The sequence below is a fragment of the Asterias rubens genome, chromosome 16, assembly GCF_902459465.1.
Source record: "Asterias rubens chromosome 16, eAstRub1.3, whole genome shotgun sequence".
Classification (NCBI taxonomy): domain Eukaryota; kingdom Metazoa; phylum Echinodermata; class Asteroidea; order Forcipulatida; family Asteriidae; genus Asterias; species Asterias rubens.
Window position 1 is genome coordinate 11,011,203 of NC_047077.1, and position 16,724 is coordinate 11,027,926.

A 16,724-nucleotide genomic window follows, 5' to 3' on the forward strand; every position below is an offset into this window, starting at 1 on the left:
TAGAGCAAATTTGTTGCTTTTTAAAGCACCTTTCGACAAATACACAAGGCTATAGCCTTGTTACATTTCAGAGCAAATGTCTTGCTTTTTAGAGCACCTTTTGACAAATACACAAAGCTATAGCCTTGTTGCATTTTAAAGCAAATTTGTTGCACGTTAGACGAAAAATTCGTTAAGAACACATGCGTTGTTACATTTTTAACAAATTGGTTGAATTTCAGCCAAAATTTGTTCAGAACACAAAGCTATAGCCTTGTTGCATTTTAGGACAAATTTCTTGCATTTTCAACAAAAATTTGTTCAGAACACAAGGCTATAGCCTTGTTGCATTTTAGAGCAAATTTGTTGCTTTTTAGGGCACCTTTTGACAAGTACACAAGGCTATAACCTTCTTGCATTTACGAGTAAGTCGATTCCAGGATTTTAGTACAAATGTTTTGTTTGTATTGTATGTTATTATTATTTTAGAGCAAATGTTTGCACTTTTAGGCAAAATTTGACAAGTACACATGGCTATAGCCTTGTTGCGTTTTAGAGCAAATTTCTTGCTTTTTAGAGCACCTTTTCACAAGCATACATGGCTATAGCCTTGTTGAATTTTAGAGCAAATTTTGCACTTTTAGGTCAAATTTGACAAGAACATAGCCTTGATGCATTTTAGAGCAAATTTGTTGCACTTTTAAGCAAAATTTGACAAGTACACAAGCCTTGTTGTAATTTAGAGCAAATTTGTTGCTTTTAAGAGCACCTTTTGACAGTACACAAAGATATAGCCTTGTTGCATTTACGAGCAAATTTGTTGCATTTTAGAGCAAATTTTGCACTTTTAGGACAAATTTGACAAGTACATAGCCTTGTTGAATTTTAGAGCAAACTTGTTGCACTTTTAAACAAAAAGTACACAAGCCTTGTTGTAATTTAGAGCAAATTTGTTGCGATTAAGAGCACCTTTTGACAAGTACACGAGCGTTGTTGTATTTTAGACCAAATTTGTTGCACTTGTAGGCGAAATTTGATAAGTATACACAAGGCCTTGAAGCCTTATTGCATTTTAAAGCAAATGTTTTGCTTATAATAGCACCTTTTCACAAATCCACAAGGCAATGGCCTTGTTGCATTTTAGAGCAAGTTCGTTGCATTTTCAGCCACAATTTCTTCAGAACACAAGGCATATAGCCTTGTTGCATTTAAGAGCAAATTTGTTGCACTATTAGGCAAAATTTGACAAGCACACAAGGCTATAGCCTTGTTGCATTTTAGAGCAAATTTCCGCACTTTTTGGCAACATTTCGTTAACAACACAAGACTATAGCCTTGTTGCATTTTAGAGCAAATTTGTTGGTTTTTAGGCAAAGTTTGCGGGTACATGAGGCTATATATAGCCTTGTTGCATTTTAGAGCCAATATATTGCATTTTCGGGCCAATTTTTTTAAGAATACAAGGCACAAGGTCTTGTTGCATTTTATAGCAATTTTCTTGCTTTTTAGAACTTGTTTTGACAAGAACACAAGACTATAGCAAATTGTAGGCAAAATTTGACAACGCAGTGAAAAGTCATCCGGGTAGATTTGATCTAGTCCTTCGGCTGTTGGTGCACAATTGGTTAGCATTACACCCATTCACAGTCACTTGAACCTTCAGTGAAGTGTCATCTGGGTAGACTTGATGTAGTCTTTCAGCTGGTGGTAAAGTCTCGAGAGCGTCGACTAGCCTCAAAACTATGTGTAGGTTATTTCCAAAGTCGTTGTTTCAATTCAATCTTCTGTGAAAAAATAATATCAGATTTCATAGGTTATTTTGAATAAACTTTGTAGCGAAAAAAAAATTGGTTAAGAACACAAGGCACAAGGCCTTGTCGCAATTTAGAGCGAATTTCTTGCTTTTATGAGCACTTTTTGACAAGAACACCATTTTAGAGCAAATTTGTTGCACTTTTAGGCAAAATTTGACAATGCAGTGAAGAGTCATACGGGTAGACTTGATGTAGTCCTTCAGCTGGTGATACAAAGCATCAAGAGTGTCTAGCCTCAAAATTGTGCGTATAGGTTATTTCTGAAGTCGTAGTTTCAATTGTCCATTTGTTAAGAGAATGTTCAATAGCTTTTGTTTAACACAATTCTTTCACATTCTGAAATCACATCAGGGGCGAGCATTTTAAAAGCTGTTTAGCAGAAAACACAGCAATAGTCTGGCTCCTTTTTAATATTGGTATAATTTGATTTGTTCTTCTAAAATTTGTTCGCGTGTCCCATTTAGTATTTTCAAAAATAAAAGTTACATAACTCGATTCTTTACCAACCAATTTTGTATGACCCAAGTCCATGCAGGAAGGCATTACATTACCTCGGCTCATTGACAACTTCTTCACAACCTGCTTCTGCAACAAACAAAACAATATCTAGTAAATTTAAATTAGCCTTTCTCATGTACTTACATATCTTCGTCTTTTTGATCAATATTGCAAAAAACTCGACTTTTAGAGAGGATTAAAAAAATGTTTGGATTGTACAAAAAAATCTTTTGCTTCACACCGGTAGCTGGCTGGGCCAAATTTCATATAGCTGCTAAGCACCAATATTTGCTTAGCATTAAATGAAATTCTTGTGAAAAAAACAGGATTACAAACCAAATTACCACGTGATTTTCAGGATAAGCAAACAACAGCTGAAAACCAGTAACAAGCAATGTGCAACAAATGGAATTTGGTTGGTAATTCTGTTTTTATCAAGGAAAACATGTCATGCTGAGCAAAGTTTTGTGCTAAGCAGCTCTATGAAATTGGGCCCTGGTCGTTCGCAGTTGTTTCTGAAGGAGTCTCAAATGATACTTATTTAGTTATTTTACTTCTGGCTACAACTTTCAAAATTACTGAAGAGATTCGTTTGAGGGATTCAATAATTTGTCATCTGATTTGTAGGGGTATTTTTCAGTAACCTCTTAATTTCTTGATTTTGTTGCCGTCTCACAAAGCAGGTTTTTCTTTTCCAGTAACTTACATAACTCGATACATAACCAAATACTTCGCATGACCAAAATCCCCGATGGACATCATCTCAGATCAGTGTCATTTTCTTCACAATCTGGAAAGAAAAAGTATCTAGAAAAGTTAGCATTTTGTAAATATAGCAAATGTGAGGTTTTTTGACAGATAAAAGCCCGGTCACACAGGCCCCGATAACGAGAACGAAAATGAGAACGATAAAAATGCACGCTTATTCAACCAATCAAGGGCGTGCATATTTATCGTTCTCGTTTTCGTTCTCGTTTTTGTCTTTGTTGATCGGGGCCTGTATGACGGGGCTGTGATATTCCAATACTTTACCAAACCGATGTCATCGGACACCCCAACAGGTCGTTCTGTGGAAAACAAACAAAAGCAATGTTATTATCTTGTAAAAGAGACGTTAGGAGCTGCGGACAAAAGGTTAGAAGCTGCGGACACAAGGTTAGACAATTGGACTTGTGCATCAAGCCTGGAATCCTACAGGCAAGATTTGTACACAGCATAATGGAAGAAAACATAAAATCTTATATGGCGATTGCACTGTCCAATTGTTATCGACTTTTGATTTGATGAAAGAAGGCTCATCTCAAAACTTGTCCAGATCTTTTTCATAACTCTTGGATTAATGAGGAAAATATGACACAAAGTGTAAACTTTCCCATATGACCAGTGCAATATCTTGCCTGCCAGACTAGCCAAGGAATGCACAAGGTCACACTTAATATTGTACACGAGGTTCACCTGGTCTAATAGTCTGATACTTCACCAGTTATACTTAGCCATTTCTGCAAGCAGGCAATCTCACCGGACTCCAGTCACCCATCCAGGACATCAAAGGGGCTATGTGTGTGGTGATGACGGTGTAGGTCTTAGTTTGGTTCAAGACGCCATTTTGTTTAGGTACTTGTTTCATACTATTCTAATTTTACACTTTGTGTATTTTGTCACAGAACAGAACATAAGATTTGCATCTGAAAAGACTAAGTACTACACCGGTCACACCTTATACTTTACCTATAGCCAGTGAACCTGCTGAATGGGTTAAAAGTTAGTCTTATCTCTAGGCCAACCAAGACTTTAATCTATTCTAATCTATGCCCTCACTGTCTTACCATTCATACTTACCTCAGGCACATTGACATCTTTCCCGATGAACTACTTGTTATTCCTCTTCGCATCTTGGCTCCTCTTTCGTTATTTTCAATCCTCTTTTTCTGCCCATTTTTTTCTTTCTCGATTTTGTTTATCGCGCAGCGCTCAGATCACAAACAATTGTGGAGATGTATTTCCCCTGATCTCTAGCAAGGACTACAGCCTCAGCGAGGTTTTTTTTTCCAAATTTTTTCCCCAGATTTTTTCGAAAATTAAATATATGTAATTTAAGTAGAAAATGTCAACATTGACAGATGATGTAATGTTGATATTGGGACTATGTAAGTATTTATTCATATAGTCTAAATAATCTATGTACAACTCCTTAATCAAACATTGATCATCAAATGATTGCTGATGAGACTGCCTATTCTTATTAACGTAGTTTTGGGCTTATACATAAAGTACAAAAAGCAGCAGCGTGAGGGAAAGTGCACAATCAAAATTTAGGTTAACATCAATATCGCTACAATTAGTTTGTTGAATACTTATTGCCCTATTGGTGTTTTTTTTTTTTTTCTTTTTTTGCTTTATAAAAACAATTCTGCACCCGAAATTGATAACATGTTGATGTTAGGAACATGTAAATATTAATTTAGTTGGTCTAAATTAAATGTTTACAAGAAATCCTAAATCAAGCATTAATATCAAATGAGTGTTGAATACCTGGATGCTTGCTTCTTTCAAACACCGAGATGCATGCAGCAGTTAAGGAAAGTAGGTCAGAATTAAAGTTGGTGTTTCTTTACTTTTATTATCGCTAACACTTCATTTGCTACTTATTTATTTGTTTATTTTGTTTTGTTTTAGAAACATTTTGTTTTGATATTAGGAACATGAAAATATAAATTTAGCTTGTCTAAATTATACATTTACTATAATTCCTAAATCAAACATTAACCATCAAATGAGTGTTGCATACAGAGATGATTACTTCTTTACCACTGATGGGTTTTTGCACAAGATACAATTACAAGGCGCTGCAGCAAAAGAGAACAGTTACACTGCTGAAATCATTTCTTGAATTATTTATTTGCTTACTTTTTTTCTCCTATTTGAACGCAATATTACTTACAATAAATAATAAACACTATGGTAGTGGGTTATGCAAGTTACAAGCTTACAAGGAAAGTTGAGAACCAAACGTTTGTATTTATAATTTTCACTATTGGTTTTATTAAACTGTTAATTATTCTTAAAGTATCAACACTTAAAATTGCTGTAATGCTGATGAAATATGTAAATGACAATTTAGCTTTGATAAATTCTATATGTACTACTCGTTAATCTAAGGTAAATCATCAATGATTGTTTATTTGACTGGACTATTTACTTGAATGCTGTTCTTTCTTAGTAACACTTATGATGCTGAGTGTTATACCCAATGCACAAAGCGCAAAAACTATTAGTTGTGCTATTATGATTATGTTTTGGTTTATAGGCCTACACTCAAACAATTTGCTAGTTTAAGAATTTATTGCAAGTAATCACGAATACGTTTGAGTAGGATTTCTTATCTTAATTTACAAATTTGACGTCTCTTGAAAAATGCATGACAACAACTGACGACATGAAGTATCGACTCTGTCAGAATTTTCCAGTAAGACTAGTCTCCTAATTAAAAAGCATCACTGGCTTCGACCAATATGCAACTCAAGAAATGCAGAGACAGCTTGAAGTCACCATGAAAGATAGACAAGTATAAGGACAACATCAACAAGATTAACGAACGTTGTTGGGGATGGGGGCGGTACGAGGGGTGGGACTCTGCAAGAGAACGGGTTAGATCTTCTCTTACTCTTTGCAGTCTTCATCTTGTCTTGATCTTGATCTTGAAAGTTAACTTGTGTTTCCGACCTCCACTATAATGTTCTCTATTTATATTCAACATTACGGACAAGTTTCCGTATGGCGCCACCACTTTTTCATTCGATATGAAATAATATAGTATCTAATTTACCTCAATGAGATATCCCTTTTTAAAAATGCGTGTGAAAAAGTGGTGGCGCCATACGGAAAGTTATCCAAGCTGTCTTTTTTATTTCGATAAGTTTGTTCAATAATTGGTTTTGTTAACGTATTTCATTGGGGGTTGTATATTTGGTTTGCGGTATAACACCATGTGTATACCTACTTGCCAGGTAGAGTCTGTTCTCAGAGAACTATCTTGCTTTATTCTACTACCGCGGAGTAGATGTTCGGGGGTTCGGGAGACTTCTCAGTTCTGAAAAGAACTGTCCTGCTATTTAACTATTACCCGGGCAGATGGTATAGAAAATAGGCTGGGACTACTTCTTTAGCTTAATAGGATCGCGATTAACCGTACTACCAGTTCTTGAATTGGTCTCAACGTTTCAACTAGCTTGCTCTAGTCATCGTATGGAGGGGGTTCTTTTTACCCCCTTACAACTTTTTAAAAACAAGTTTAGCAATCAATTAAATTTGTTTATTCATCTCGTGTAAACACAATTTCAAAAAAATATATTATGCAGCAATGCAATTATTTATTCATGAAAAAAACATGTGGACTTTGTTTGAATTTTTTTTTTCTTTACAACTTGCTTTTAAGTTGTTTTTAATAAATTATGTCTCCACAAATATAACTGGATTGCATTGATTGCAAGTTGCTCGAGGGATTAAAAAAAAGGGACTATAAAAATTCAAAAGTGGAGGTCGGAAAACTTCAAGTTTTTTTACCTTGGTCCTTTGGCGAACTCTATTGAACGTCCCGATGAGTAGACACAACACACACTCAAACCACATATCCATAGATAATCAGCTCCCAACAGGACACAGACACATCAATGTCTCATGAAGTATGGAGGGACAATAGATTGGAACTGCTGGTCGTTCTTTAAATCTGAGTAGATAAAACAATTCATAGAACCATCATATTTTGTACTGTTCAAGGGAAACGTTTCCGTATCACGCCACCACTTTTCCATTCGATATGAAATAATATATATAATTTACCTCTCAATGAAAAATCCCTTTTTGTAAAAACAAATGGAAAATTGGTGGCAAGATACGGTAAGTTATACCTTTGTACAACAAAGCCAATACAATTCGGGGGGAAAAGAAACTATACGAAAACAAAGGTGTTTTCGGCCGAGGGCCGTTCCCCTCAATTTTAAGAAAATTGTCCCTTGCAGGCCAAGCCCCATAAATAGTGCCAATTACCATGGACTCCTTTCGCAACTGATGGGGGGGGAATATCGGCATAAAAAGGTGTGTTTCTTCTCGAAAACTAATGGTCTCACCTGCTGGAGAGAGACTAGGCGTATGGCCAAGAAGCGGAGGGACTCCAGGGGTGGATTTTATAAATAATATAAGTCTAGTCTCATCTCGAGAGTTACGTGTCCTTAGCATACGTTTTTAATATCTCTTAGGTCTATTCCTAAGTTAAGAACAGTCCTAACTCTTTGTGAAATTGACCCCAGGGTATTTGACACTGTGGGGCTAACCCAGGCCTTGGTCTTACCTCAAAAAAGATCTGTTCGGCTTTGGTGGTGATCTATGAAGCTTCACACTGCAGTAGACGGCTATTCTGGAGCTCTCTAAAGCTATTTGCTACATATTTATGTATATCTGAACACCGCAGTTGACATTTTGCTGTTAAAGTTTGTAGTGATGCAGAACTAGGGAGCTTGAGGTGCCTCGATAAACAGAGAACTAGTAAAATCTCTGGCTACTCAACTTGCACAAGATTCTTACGTCTTGCACTTCAAAAAATGGTTTGAGGCTTTTGGTTGACAGTCACAATATGCTTTCAAAGGTACACAAGTTAATTCAGAAACATTTCTCTTGATACATTTACAATTAAAAGTGGTTCATCAGAAGTCAAAGCCCTACGTAGGAGCCAAGAGGTGCGGCCATGCTGGTTGTCCCTCACTAAATGCCGTGCTAACTGTTCACCACAGTGTGAGAACGTCCACAACGAGCGCGAAGCTCCAAAGATCTGCACAACAAAGAAGATCGAAATACCTGAGAAGCATTCTAAAGTAAACACTATAGAGTTATATAATATAATAGAACTAACGAGGGAGCGTTCTAATCACACTTAACTACACATGGGTACGGTTCGAATCCCCATGGGTAATGCATACAAATTCCCTCTTGAAAAATGTTAGCTGTGTGGACTGGTGCATGACCTTTGTTATACGATGGGTCCGCGCCATTTACTCAAAAGCAAAAAATTCCTATTGTTCTATTAACTCCAAACTAGATAAAGCCCCATTCAAAGATACTGAATGAAGTACAGAATGAACTTCTTAAGTCCCAATCCCGGGAAGAAGTAATTAATTTGTTTACAGTGCAAGAAAAATGGCGAGAAGATTAGGAATAGGAGTATCCTTACTTTTATCCCTTCTTTTTTTCTGTCCTTTTTTTCAATACTGAATAAATTCTCAAGTGCTAAGTCTCGATCTGATAGACTCTATACTGGTTTGCCTTGGGTAAATGAAACATTAAAGGCAGTGGACACTATTGTTAATTACTCAAAATAAAGCATAAAATCTTACTTGGTAACGAGTAAAAAGGATAGGTTGATAGTATAAAACATTGTGAGAGACGGCTTCTTTCGAGAAAGAAGTAGTTTTCCACGAATTTGATTTCGAGACCTCAGATTTAGAATTTGAGGTCTCGAAATCAAGCATCTGAAAGCACACAACTTCGTGTGACAAGGGTGTTCTTTTTTCCATTATGTGTGTATCTCGCAAATACGACAACCAATTGAGCTCAAATTTTCACAGGTTTGTTATTTTATGCATGTGTTGAGATACACCAAGTGAGAAGGCTAGTTCTTGACAATTACCAATAGTGCCCGTGTCTTTAACAATTGTACTAGACCTAAATTCACAGAGCTTATTAAACAAGGGCTACAGGATGATCTAAACTTTCAGCTATTACCTTCTTAATTTTATGGCCAAATGGACAAACGTAGATACCGGTTTTTAACCATTTTAGGCTTAAAGGCAGTGGACACTATTGGTAATTGTCAAAGACCAGTCTTCTCTTTTGATGCATCTCAACATATACATAACATAACCAACCTGTGAAAACTTGAGCTCAATTGGTCGTTGAAGTTGCGAGATAATAATGAAAGGAAAAACACCCTTGTCACACGAATAATGTGTGCTTTCAGATGCTTGATTTCGATACCTCAAATTCTAAACTTGAGGTCTCAAAATCAAATTCGTGGAAAATTACTTCTTCCTCGAAAACTACGTCACTTCAGAGGGAGCTGTTTCTCACAATGTTTTATACCATCAACCTCTCCCCATTACTTGTCACCAAGACAGGTTTTGTGCCAAAAATTATTTTGAGTAATTACCAATAGTGTCCACTGCCTTTAATGTTTGCATTTAGTATAGGTTTTCTCGGTCAATTTAGGCAAATGAGCAGCCAATTGAACCATCAAGCTATTCTATTTCGCGCGAAATAGAATGCTACTGCAAAGGGTAATTCGATTTCGTTTTATGATTAGTCAAAAAAATGTAATGTTGCGTCATTCGATTTAACAAAAAAATCATTCGATTTAAAAAATTCATCAAAGCAGCATTCAAATTCGCAGACGCTTCTTGAGGCGTGTGTCTCACGAAAAAGAATGTCGATACGCTAAATTGAACAGAGTGCTAAATGAATTTGACTCGACTTAAAATGAAATTGAATGGCCGAATTCTGAAATTGAAACGCAGTAACAACTGGAGAGGCAAAACAGCTTTAATTCGAACGCATAAAAATGAAATTGGCTGCTCATGTACTGAATTTGACCGAGAAAACCTATAATAAAACAGTTCAAGCCAAAAAAGCACCTCTCCGCGCAAAAATGTCACATGTACCATTTGCAATTGGTATCCTGCTCGCTTCTGCTTAGCGGAGAGTTGTAAGCAATATTTTCTGTTTACAAGCAGCTCTCAGATGAGAATCGGCCCAGACGGGTAGGCATACACACAGCTGGATGGGACTTATTAAAAAAAGAAACAACGGTCCCTATTGCGTTTTTCTTTGCTCCACACGAGAATAATTTATACAAGAAGAAGGCACCGATAGAATGTCCCCACAGGTTCCGCTTGCAATAAAGATGCAAACAATCAAACAACCAAACATATCAGCTTGGCCCAAATGTCATAAAGCTGCTTAAAGGCAGTGGACACTATTGGTAACTACTCAAAATAATTATTGGCATAAAACCTTTCTTGGTGACGAGTTATGGGGAGAGGTTGATGTTATAAAACATTGTGAGAAACGGCTCCCTCTGAAGTGCCATAGTTTTCGAGAAAGAAGTAATTTTCCACGAATTTGATTTCGAGATCTCAGATTTAGAACTTGAGGTCTCGAAATCAACCATCTAAACGCACACAGCTTCGTGTTACAAGGTTTATCTTTCTTTCATTATTATCTCGCAACTTCGGTGACCAATTGAGCTCAAATTTTCACAGGTTTGTTATTTTATGCATGTGTTGAGATACACCAAGTGAGAAGGCTAGTTCTTGACAATTACCAATAGTGCCCGTGTCTTTAACAATTGTACTAGACCTAAATTCACAGAGCTTATTAAACAAGGGCTACAGGATGATCTAAACTTTCAGCTATTACCTTCTTAATTTTATGGCCAAATGGACAAACGTAGATACCGGTTTTTAACCATTTTAGGCTTAAAGGCAGTGGACACTATTGGTAATTGTCAAAGACCAGTCTTCTCTTTTGATGCATCTCAACATATACATAACATAACCAACCTGTGAAAACTTGAGCTCAATTGGTCGTTGAAGTTGCGAGATAATAATGAAAGGAAAAACACCCTTGTCACACGAATAATGTGTGCTTTCAGATGCTTGATTTCGATACCTCAAATTCTAAACTTGAGGTCTCAAAATCAAATTCGTGGAAAATTACTTCTTCTTCGAAAACTACGTCACTTCAGAGGGAGCTGTTTCTCACAATGTTTTATACCATCAACCTCTCCCCATTACTTGTCACCAAGACAGGTTTTGTGCCAAAAATTATTTTGAGTAATTACCAATAGTGTCCACTGCCTTTAATGTTTGCATTTAGTATAGGTTTTCTCGGTCAATTTAGGCAAATGAGCAGCCAATTGAACCATCAAGCTATTCTATTTCGCGCGAAATAGAATGCTACTGCAAAGGGTAATTCGATTTCGTTTTATGATTAGTCAAAAAAATGTAATGTTGCGTCATTCGATTTAACAAAAAAATCATTCGATTTAAAAAATTCATCAAAGCAGCATTCAAATTCGCAGACGCTTCTTGAGGCGTGTGTCTCACGAAAAAGAATGTCGATACGCTAAATTGAACAGAGTGCTAAATGAATTTGACTCGACTTAAAATGAAATTGAATGGCCGAATTCTGAAATTGAAACGCAGTAACAACTGGAGAGGCAAAACAGCTTTAATTCGAACGCATAAAAATGAAATTGGCTGCTCATGTACTGAATTTGACCGAGCAACCTATAATAAAACAGTTCAAGCCAAAAATGCACCTCTCCGCGCAAAAATGTCACATGTACCATTTTCAATTGGTATCCTGCTCGCTTCTGCTTAGCGGAGAGTTGTAAGCAATATTTTCTGTTTACAAGCAGCTCTCAGATGAGAATCGGCCCAGACGGGTAGGCATACACACAGCTGGATGAGACTTATTAAAAAAAGAAACAACGGTCCCTATTGCGTTTTTCTTTGCTCCACACTAGAATAATTTATACAAGAAAAAGGCACCGACAGAATGTCCCCACAGGTTCCGCTTGCAATAAAGATGCAAACAATCAAACAACCAAACATATCAGCTTGGCCCAAATTTCATACAGCTGCTTAAAGGTAGTGGACACTATTGGTAACTACTCAAAATAATTATTGGCATAAAACCTTTCTTGGTGACGAGTTATATGGAGAGGTTGATGTTATAAAACATTGTGAGAAACGGCTCCCTCTGAAGTGCCATAGTTTTCGAGAAAGAAGTAATTTTCCACGAATTTGATTTCGAGACCTCAGATTTAGAAATTGAGGTCTCGAAATCAACCATCTAAACGCACACAGCTTCGTGTGACAAGGTTTATCTTTCTTTCATTATTATCTCGCAACTTCGGTGACCGATTGAGCTCAAATTTTCACATGTTTGTTATTTTATGCATATGTTGAGATACACCAACTGTGAAGGCTGGTCTTTGACAATTACCAATAGTGTCCACTGCCTTTAAGAGGTATAACTACTTAGTTATACTTCTTAAGCAGCTCTATAAAATTGTGCTTACCAAAATAAGGTAACCAGCCAATCTACCAATGCGACATGTACGATTTGTGATTAGTATAAATTCCTGCTTAGCAGACTATTTAAACAATATGTTCTGCTTAAGCAGCCCTATGGAATTTGGCCCATCTGAACTGGCGTATGAGCGGGGGCGATGACAAAGTTTGTATTGAACCATTGAGCGTTGTTTTCATCTCATCTTATTTTCGAAGGTCAAAGGGGCGACAAGGGCTCAGGGGGTATCCTGCTAATACGCCACCCTTATTGGTACTCTCAGACACTCTCTTAAAGACACACCCATCAAAACAATTATAATAGTGTCAATCACTGAAAAATCTCATGTTTTTATTATCATCAATAATAATATATCAAAGATGTGCAGTTATCCAATAAAATGTTTTATATCAATAAAGAACAGAGCACCGCATCAGAGATCTGGTAAAGTTTCTCCAAGATGACAAGGACAAGAAATTTTACTTAAAAAAATCAAATACAATGTAATATAATACAGGCATGATTCTCTATCACTAGTTGTGAACGTATAAAATGTTGGTTTTACCCTATTGTAGGTGTATATACATTTACTATATCATTTTGACCATTTTAAAGTACAGTTACAGTCACAACAGATTACATTTTAAAGACAGTGGACACTATTGGTAATTGTCAAAGACAAGTCTTCTCACTTGGTGAATCTCAACATATGCATAAAATAACAATGTGAGTTCATTGGTCTTCGAAGTTGCGAGATAATAATGCAAGAAAAAACACCCTTGTCACACGAAGTTGTGTGCTTTCAGATGCTTGATTTCGAGACCTCAAATTCTAAACTTGAGGTCTCGAAATCAAATTTGCAGAAAATTACGTCTTTCTTGAAAACTACGTCACTTCAGAGGGAGCCGTTTCTACCAAGTAAGGTTTTATGCTAATAATTATTTTGAGTAGTTGCCAATAGTGTCCACTGCGTTTAAATGCTTCGTAAAACAATGATTCGGAGAAGAGAAGACCCACATCCTTTCAAAATTATGTCTTTGTTTTCGACAATATATCCGCTAACGGTTTCCCGAAATACTATACGAAATACACGTAGCTTTTGGGAAAACAAGTTGAAGGCACTGAACAGTAGGCATAACAGTTTACTTGGTAACGAGCAATGGAGATCTGTTGATAGTATAAAATACTGTGATAAACGGCTCTCTCTAAAGTAACATAGCTTTTTTGAGTGCGACAAGGGTGTTTTTTGTCTTCCATTATTATCTTGCAACTTCGACGACCAATTGAGTTCAAATTTTTACAGGTTTGTTATTTTATGCACATGTTAAGATGAGAAGACTGACTGGTCTTTGACAATTACCAAACGTGTTACCTGTTTCGTTTTGTTTTGATTTTGTTCGTGTATTTTTTTTTGACTAAGTATTTAATGTTTATGTTCGTGGCCACGGAGATGGGAACAAGTCACCTTCACAAACATTTAAACCAGAGAGTAAAAGTTCAAACAAAAGTAAGTAAGATTTGCATAATGGTTTAATAAAAGCTTTCACCAATTAATAAGCTTTCGTGTCTTTTCACACAAATATGTCAGAAACTATATCATGTGTCTGAAAAGTGTACATCATTAACAACTTAAAGTTCGTAAATGTAAAAAAAAAAATAGTTGCCCTAGTAACCTTTCTTGATACCATCAGGTTTGATCGACGAAATACGTGAAATGAAAAAGAAGAAAGACAAAAAAAAACAGTAACAAAAACACCAAATTAATTAGTTGTCAGTTTTGTTTGCCCTCCACCGAGATTCATGTAGTTTTATAGTAAAATGTGTTCAAGAAAGGCAGTGTGCGTTTTGAACAGGGCCCAATTTCATGGCTCTGCTTACCGCCGAATTCTGCGCTTACGATCGCGATTCCCCGCTTACGTGCAAGCGCCGAATTTCTGCGCTAGCCTTGTAAGCGTAGAATGCCTAGTAACGTGAAGTACGCACGCGCAGAAGCCCAAATTCGCTGCTAACCCGTGAAATACGCTTGCCGTAAGCACAGAATTCCCTGCTTCCGTGAGCGCCAATTCTGTGCTTACGGTAAGCAGAGCCATGAAGTTGGGCCCTGGAGAATTCACAAGCGCCTGTATTTGGACTTAATATAGCACCTTTGCATTCGCTGGTAAGTAATTCTCTCTAAAAAAAATGAGATTAGCACATCCTTTCGAGAAAAACAAAATACATTCAATATCCCAAAGTTAAAATGTCACTGGCTATTATGATTATTTCTTTTGAATAAATCAATACAATAGTAACTCTTTGGTATATATATATATATGATTGTTTAACACTATAATAAATCATTTTCAGCTGTGAAAAAATGCACTTTAAAGTAGCTGTTTTGTCACAGATTTTGTGTTTTTGCATATACATATGAAACTTGAAAAATACGAATTTTGAAGATAAAGCATGAAAAAAAAAGTATAGAATAAAAACTGAAGACAAGGGAGTGATGCTATACCGTTACAAAGTGACAATATGCCAATCCCCAAGCAAATATCCCAAAGTATAGTTTGATTTCTAATATCCAAGATGATTGCTTTATCGAATGACGTTGCAAAGATTTTACATTTTGAACGTACTGTTTGTTTAAAGGCATGGACACTGTTGGTAATTACTCAAAATAATTGTTAGAAAAAAAAACTTATTTGGAACAATGGGGAGCTGTTTATAAAACAATGTGAGGAAAGGCTCCCTCTGAAGTAAACAAAGTTTTTTTAAGAAAGAGGTAATTTTTCTCTTATTTAATATTAAAGGCCTGCTGTCGATTTCACCAAACTCATCCTAACTTAGGATTAATCTTAGGACTTAGGACGGGTTCAGTTCCGTATCCAAAGACGTAGGACGCATTGAACCCATCCTAAGTTAGGACGGGTTACCTTTCCTAACTCGAGATAGGATTGATCCTAGCGTTTCGTGAAATCGGCTGCTGGATCCTTTTATTGGCATCTGAAAGCATACACAGTTGGGGTAGGCCTACACATCGGTGTTTTCTTTCATTATTCTCTTGCCACTTCGATTGAGTCAAAATGTTCACAGGTTTGTTATTTTATGCATAATATGTTGGGATACAGCCAGTGAGAAGACTAGTCTTTGACAATTACCAAAAGAGCCCAGTTATGACAATGATTTAAATCACATGTCGGCCTAACAAGTCATGCCGTGAAAAAAAAAACAAGAGCACGAAAACTCTATCTCTTGCATAGTTCGGACCTCCCACTAATCGGTTGACTGTGTCCGTTACTTACTTATAAAAAGTGGCAAGCTAATTATTAAAAGGAGTCCACGTTCAATGTGCACCAATCTTGTATTAATAAGTATCATAAATTAAGCAATTCAATTATCATCGCCAATGTTTATAATAATCATTGCACAATAAAGTTCTAAAATTCTACATGTTTTAATTTAACTGCACTAATTTAACACTTGACTTGAGATGTTCGTTCTTAATGAGGAGTTTTTCGCACCTTGTTTTTCACCAGAGGTGTACATGTACAAACAATAACAATAATATCCGTTTTATACCATAATATATATTATTTGTTTGTGCCCTAAAACAAACGTGTTTCATGCACTGCATACTCAGCAGTTTCCCGAATCCTGTGAGAAAAATCCAGTGGCTCGTCACTCGAGAGGGATTCGAACCAACGACCTTTGCCAGTTTTGTGCAGATGTCGTACCACTAGACCACTGAGTTTTAAATCTAAATTTGTAGCCGTTGGGTTACAATACGACTTCAATACATGTGAATTTCGTACTGGGGTAATTAAAGAATGTACTTAAAAGTTTGTTGCCTTATTGACATTGGACACTTTTGGTAATATTGAAAAAGACAAGTCTTCTCGCTTGGTGTGTCTTTACATTTGCACAAAATAACAAACCAGTGAAAATTTAAACTCTTTGGTCGTCGAAGTTGCGAGATAAAAAGGAAAAAACACCCTTGTCACACTAAGTTGTACGCTTTCAGATGCTTGGTTTCGAGACCTCAAAATCTATTTTTTTAAGATCTCGAAATCAAATGTAAATATTTTAATGGAACATTACTTCTTCCTCGAAACTACGTTACTTCAGAGGGAGCCGTTTCTCACAGCTCTCCATTGCTTGTTACCAAGTTAGTTTGTATGCTAACAATTATTTTGAGTAATTACCAATAGTGTCCACTGCCTCATATGGTGTGTATTAAGCACTGTCTTCTCAACACCCCGAGTCTCAAATAATGTCAAACATCGGCTTGTTGTATTGAGTAGAACTTGTAAAATTAGTCAAATGAATGAA

The 16,724-nt window shown here is 36.4% G+C and overlaps 1 long non-coding RNA gene across 4 annotated transcripts; it reads right to left on the bottom strand.

Moving 5' to 3' along the window:
• Positions 1–908: 908 nt before the first annotated feature.
• LOC117300736 lies at positions 909–6,101 on the bottom strand. Of its 4 annotated transcripts, XR_004520213.1 has the most exons (4): positions 3,324–6,101; positions 2,936–3,081; positions 2,301–2,378; positions 909–1,763 (listed from the first exon to the last, which is right to left on the bottom strand). It is a non-coding gene; the product is annotated as an uncharacterized LOC117300736 (long non-coding RNA). The 4 variants fall into 4 exon arrangements; XR_004520214.1 differs by lacking the exon at positions 3,324–6,101 and having other exon boundaries at positions 2,998–3,204; XR_004520212.1 differs by lacking the exon at positions 3,324–6,101 and having other exon boundaries at positions 2,301–2,372; positions 2,936–3,204.
• Positions 6,102–16,724: the final 10,623 nt, after the last annotated feature.